Here is a 7,023-nt window from a genome sequence, read left to right as displayed (position 1 = left end):
ATTATTTAGAATTACTGTCAGAAAACATCAAAACTTGATACGAGACTAATGCTACTGAGATGTGAACAAACATCGTGGGTATGCGAGCGGCGTCCATGCACCGTGGCGGCTTCGTAGGCAAAGAAAGCAAGCTAGCGGAGTTTACTGCTGTCCGATCAGGGCAGACAGTGGCGAATTTTGAAAAAGAAAGTCTTCTTTTTGCAGAGAGCTAGCCGCATGCTATTTGCGCAACAGCTCAGTATGACCAAACTGAGCAAGCACCTCGTTGGCCGTGTGTACGGTTTGTAACGCCGTGTCGTACAGTTCGTACAGTTTACCATTTCTTCTGTGACCACCGCTGCTGCAAGTGCTTGTATATTGATATTGCTTGTGCTTGACACCATGCCTTCTTGTGCTGAGCCTGCGAAAAGAATTGATCAGCTAGAAGCTTTAATCAACAGTCAGTCTGACGAGGTTATCTCTGATCTTGCAAAAAGTGTTCTATGAAGCTGTCATCAGAACTTAACATTGTTGAAATGAAACTTGAAAAAGAAGCCTTTGTAAGAAGCGTCGACATGCCTCACTCGTTGGTTGAAGAAGCTCGAGCTCAGAATGTTAATCTAACTGCAGACAACAAAGCACTCCAAACGTAAAACGAAGCTTTGACCAAACGTCTGTCGGAACTTCAGCAACACTCAAGAATAAACAATGTGGAAATCAAGGGCGTAGCTTGCACACAGGGCGAGAGCTGCCTTGCGATCATAAAGGCTGTTGGCGATAAAATGTGCTGTCCAATTTCTGACGATGACATCGATGTTGTCCACCGCTTGCCAACAAGGTCTAGATCAGGTAATAGGAACATTATTGTCCGCTTCTGCTCTAGAGCAAAGAAGCAGGACTTCATTGCCAAGGCGCGAAAGGCTCGCCTGAATTCCAAGGATCTCGGCTTCCCAGGCACTAATCATGTTCCGATTTACATTAACGATCACCTGACCCGTGAAAACAAAGTTCTGTTCGCAAAGGCTCAGGCACTGAAAAGGGACAAAGGCTGGCAGTTCCTTTGGACTGAAAATTGCCAAATAAAAACCAGAAAGACATGCGACAGTCGAATCTTCCAAATCTCGTCTGAGGGTGATTTATCTATATACCGATAAAGATTAAAGGGCCAAGGAACTAACTTATTGCAAGACCGCCTCTGACAATGTCATCTTATCTTTCGACTGAGCAACTTCCGTCATTTTTCACAAACCCATGCCTATCTGCAATTCACTTCAATGCGCGAAGTTTGAAGAAACATTATGATGCAATCTCCAACTTTCTTGCCTCTTTTGATCACAAGTTTTCTCTTATCTGCATGCCTGAAACTTGGCTTTCACATGCAGACGGTAACTTATACGGATTTTCCTGCTATACATCCGAATACTGCCATCGTCGACAACAAAGCTATGGCGGCGTCGCTGTTTTTGTATCTTCGAATCTACGTTATAAACAACGGCATGACATAACATTTTCGGTCCCAAATTGTGAAGCCGTGTGGATTAAACTGGATGATGTCAATCAAACAATTGTCGGTTGCCTGTATCGCTTGCCTTCATCGTCTGTATCTGCCTTCTGCAATAAATTGAACGTCGTGCTCGGTAACATATCTTCAGAAAAGAAGAATGTTCTGATTCTTGGTGACATTAACACAAATTTGCTAGATGACTGCAGCGCTGGTACTACTGCCTACACTGACTGCCTTCATGGTTTTGGCCTCGAATCATTACTTTTCCTTCCAACCAGATGTACACCGGGGTCTTCGGCCACTATAATCGCTCATATATTTTCCAATCATATGTATCCTCCTGTCTGTGGTGTACTTGAGAATAACATCACGGATGATTTTCCTATCTTCTTTACACTTCCTTTTCAGTTAAATAAACCTTGTCATAAATTCGATAAAGCTATGATGAACAAAGATGACTTTATTACACAGGTTCCTGACCTAAAGTGGTCTTCCGTAGTTTCACAATCTGACGTAGAGTCAGTATTTAATGAATTTTGAGACAGCATAAAAAATGTATCATAAGTTCTACCAGAAATGTAAAATGCAGGAGACACATCCCTGCGTTACACAATCCCTGCTTAACAAATGGCCTTCTAACTAGCTTGCGCAAGAAAGATAATCTTTACCGCAAAATAAAAAAGCGTCGCTTCGACATTGGACTCAAAACACGCTTTAACGTTTACTGCAATCTGCTGAACAATCAGCTCAGGGAGGCCAAAAGGGGATATTACGAATGCAGAATAGCTGAGGCTGACTCAGATGCGGAGCGACAATGGAAAATAATAAATTCTTTCCTGAACCTATCTCGTAGGGATGAAACTATCAGAAAGCTTCAGTCGTCAAACGTGTTCTATACCGAACCATTAGATATTGCCAAAGCTTTTAATGACTTCTTCTGTGGTCCGACTCCCGAGGAAAACAATAATGAAATATCGGTTGAACGTAGCTTACAATCAATGTTCTTATTTGCAACTGACCAAGTTGAGATAATCAAAGTCATAAATCATTTAAACACTACGGGTGCAGGTCTGGACGAAATCAGTTCAGCAAATATAAAACTAGTCGCTCATTTCATCGCCAAACATTTATCTTTTATCACCAACTTAATCTTCACGAGTGGAATATTTCCAAGTCAGCTAAAAAAGTGCAAAAATCCTTCCAGTGTTTAAAAAAGGAGACCGCGCTTGCATTTCAAATTAACGCCCTATCGCTATTCTCCCTTTTTTTGGCAAGGTGGTCGACAAGTGCATTGAAAAGCGCCTTACTAAATACCTCTCAAAGTTTAATATTCTTTCACCTAACCAATTCGGCTTCAGGGCAGGTTCTTCGACTGACTATGCTATACTTTCTTTCACAGATAAAATAAAAAGTGCCATAGATGCCGGTTTCTACGCAGGGTCAGTTTTCATAGATCTATCGAAAGCATTTGACTCAATAAATCATGTCGTCCTCATTTCTAAACTACGGGCAGTGGGTGTCGATGGGCCCGTACTTAAACTTATAAAAAGTTACTTAACAGACAGACGACAAGCTATACGCATTAGTTCGTCGCTTTCCAACTTCAAAATACCTAACAAGGGGGTTCCGCAGGGATCGATACTCTGCCCGCTACTATTTTTACTTTACATAAATGATTTGCCTGACTGCCTATCACAAACTGAAGCGTTCCTTTACGCGGACGACACCACATTGCTTGCAAGCGATCGACCACTAACTGTTCTTACAGCGAAGTTAAACACTGATCTGCACAATATTTTAGCATGGTGCCACTTAAATTCGCTTAAAATTAACCCCAACAAGACTTCGTTTATGCTTTTTCATTCCAGTCATAAAACACCAGGATTCCTTCCCACTGTCATCCTTGTCTCTCACGTCATTAGTGCAGTAGATCAATGCTCGTTTCTTGGTGTTACTTGACTCAAACCTAAAATTTACGAAACATACCGCCCATCTAAAGCGCAAAATTGCTCCTCGTATTAGAATTTTAATTAAAGCTAGGTGCTATTTCAGCAAACCTACACTAATAATAATATTGTTCTTTCATTCACAGTCACCTGAATTACTGCATCACGTCGTGGGGTACCACTTATCCAACACGTATAGCACCGCTACAACATTTACAAAGTCAGGCCATACGTATAATAACGTTCAGCTCATTCAGCTGCGATGTTTCCCACATGCTCCATAATCACAGAATCCGTTCACTGCATAGCCTTGTTAAATACAATTTGTGTATAGTGTTATTTAAACTGATGAACAACCCTCCTCCTGTGAACATATTTCCCAAAGCTATTCTAGTTAACACCAATCAAACAAGGTTCGCAGCTAACAATAATTTATTACTGCCATTAGTCCATACTAACTATGGAAAACAGTCTGGTTATATCTCGTCATTATCGACTTGGAATGGCCTTTCTCGTAGCATTAAGCAGTCTTCATCGCTAGCTCTTTTTAAAAAAACATTATTCTCATTTCTTCTTATACAATAGAATAATGAAATGTATATTATATGCATTTCTCATTTGTGTACTTTTGGTGCTGCTACAGCTATTCATCTATTTTATCTCTTTGATCGTCCCATTACTCATTTGGTCAGTGTTTTTGGATTTTATTTTTGTAAAATGTTTTCAGCAGTGTTCTTGTACTTATAATTGTTCAATTTTGAAGACTTGTAGCGTGTATTACATTTTCTTGTATAACTTTTTCCACGTGCTGATATAGTTGCATTTTACTTGTACATCTCACACATTTTTCTGACAGGAGGTCCCCCTTCAGCCAAATGCTCTGGGACCTCCTTCTGTATACTTATGTAAGCATGTATGTTTTTTATGAAAGTAAATTAACTGCACTGAAACTGAAGCAAGTGGAACCGCTGTAAAAACCACTTGGCAGCAACTGGGACCAGTTGTTGTCCAAGTGGTACCATTTCTATGATCACTTGAAGGCAAGTAGTACCACTTGTTGTCCAAGTGGTACCACTTCAATGGCCACTTCAAAGCAAAAGGTAACACTTTGAACCACTTGAAATCCCACTTCAAATTTTCGCCTGGGACAGATTTTGGTGCATATCAAGCCACTGAACTAGCCGCCAGTGCACGAAGAGTATAGTGTACTAGATGAGCATGGCATGTAAAACATGCCTTACATGACACGCGCGTGCGATTATTTTCATGTTACCACCTGTTATTTATGTTCGTCATACAGTCACGTCACGCAATACCGATTTCGGTGCATATCAAGCCAGCGAACCGGCCGCGAGTGCACCATGGGCATGGCATGTAAAGCATGCCCTACATGCCATGCGTGCCATTATGTTCGTGTTATCACCTGTTATTTATGTTCGTCATGCAATCGCGTCACGCAATACCAATCTGTAGCAGTCAGATGTGATGGCGCGCTGATTGTTATATGTGAGCCCAAAGGCGTCAGTTTTACGCCAAACATAATTAAGAGCTGCCCGGCAATGTTATTGTGCATGAACCTTCCGTGGCAACCACGCGAAACAAGCTGCACTAGTGCAGGGGAGACGCAAACATTCCCGCGAAACAACATTCGCCAATTCTCAATGTAAAGATTACCTCTCAAAGGCGGGTATCAGTCGCGGGAACAAATTTTTTCCGCCGTATTCTGTGCAGTCACATAGCCCGTCGCTTGGCATCCTTTCTCCCGCTGGGAATAGCACAGAGGGCTTTGACCGTTTCCTGCCGCTTGCTGCACCCAAAAGCTCAGCACCCAGACATTCTTCGATGCCTCGACAGGCTCGCGATGAAGTGTCAAAACGATACGGGATGTCGTAATGTTCCTGCACGCTTTTCTGAGGCTATAAAAAATGTTGCAGTGGCTTAGCTTGGCCATGCCAGGATAATGTAGCAATAGCAAAGGTTCAGATAATTATTCTTAGCTTTCCTGATTGCCGAGGATTAGCTTGATTATCGTGCTTACTGCTGTTCCAGTGACACACACACGGTGTACGTATTATGTGGCACATGTATATTTATTTTGTCAGGCAACTACTTCGGGATCTGATGAGTTAAGCTTCTGCGCTCTTCTGCGCCGTTGAGCAGCATTTGCGCTCTCGTTCTCCATGGATATACCACACTGGCAAACGCCAGTCAGAGGCGCTATCAAGCGGCTCCAGCGCAGCGTCAGACGGCGACTGCACAGCGAAGGCGAATAGGTGCGCGCGCGCGCCGGCGCCAATACGTCTGCCAAGGCTACGACGTCATTCCTCTGGAAAGCGCTGACCGGCGGCGCGAGTCGCGCGCGGCGGCGGCGGAGTGCGCGGGAGTTGCTGGCTCCGGTGCGTGACATCACTGATCCTCGCGCATGCGCAGCACGGCTCTTGAGGATCCACGCGAAACTGGCTCGGCTATGCCAGTGTAGCTAACGCTACAAAAACAATCGCCCTCCAAAGCGCCGTGCGCTGGCGGCCGAGAGACACTAGCGAGGCAAGCGAGCTGGACCATTTCTGTGGCAAAGCCGCCGAAAGGGCACGGCGGCGACGAGAAAAGGAATGCGGTACTTTTCCCGTTACAGTGACTTTACGCTCTTCGAGCCCTTCGCGCCATTTCGCAAGTGATAACGAAAACACACTGATGTAACACCGATCTTTGAGTACCGCCACCGGCAAATGGTGTATATAAGTAGCCCGCCGTTATGGCGCGTTCACACTGAGACATTCGGCGGCGAGAGCGCGCGGAATCCGCTTCGGCGGCAGCGAGATCCGCCGGAAAAGCCCATTCCGCGTCGATCGGTCCTGGACCGATTTTTGCGGCAGCTGCCGCCGGGTTCCCTCACCGCGAACCAATTGGAACGCGAGTCGAACATTCGAAAAATGGCGGCGCGCTTGTGATATCGGAGTCGTCGAAGCCCACAGCAACAGTGAAGTCTTTCGTAATCATCCTGTAGCTCTCAACAACTACCAAGTGTTGTCGCGATTAGAATCTTTGCAATACATCATCACGATCTCGCAAAACGGGTAGCATTACCTCGGCTCGACCAAACTTCTCGCGTCTTGCAAATCAGGACGAATCAACCACAACTGCTCGCGTCGTTTCTTTTGTTCGGCGAATGCATGTTTATCCTCGTCCGACATCGCCAGAAAGTTGCTTTGCAGCAGGCCCAGCAGTTCGACGACCCTGGTCCTGTTTATGCGCTTCACCATAACGAAACGCGAACACAACGCAGAGCGCGTCGATGCCAGCGTTCCTTCGCGCGAAGGGACGATGACAAGTAGACACCCTAGTTTCGGCGGTGCGGTTGCTGAGTGGTGTGAACAATGTGGAATTTCGGCGGCGCGCGAATTCCGGTCGCTGTGGCGGGCGGATTCCCCAGTGTGAATGAGCCATTAGCAATGCGAAGAACGTGCCGTCCGCGGCCGAATCGTTTTGCGCTGCGGAGCGAGGGGTCGTAATTTCGATTCCCAGGGACGGAACTTGTTTTCTTTGCCCCACTGTTAGTCTTTATATTTTACAACGTCATATCCGTGACGGAACATT

The sequence above is a fragment of the Rhipicephalus sanguineus genome, chromosome 3 (genome assembly GCF_013339695.2).
Source record: "Rhipicephalus sanguineus isolate Rsan-2018 chromosome 3, BIME_Rsan_1.4, whole genome shotgun sequence".
Taxonomy (NCBI): domain Eukaryota; kingdom Metazoa; phylum Arthropoda; class Arachnida; order Ixodida; family Ixodidae; genus Rhipicephalus; species Rhipicephalus sanguineus.
Note: the sequence above shows the minus strand (reverse complement) of the source record.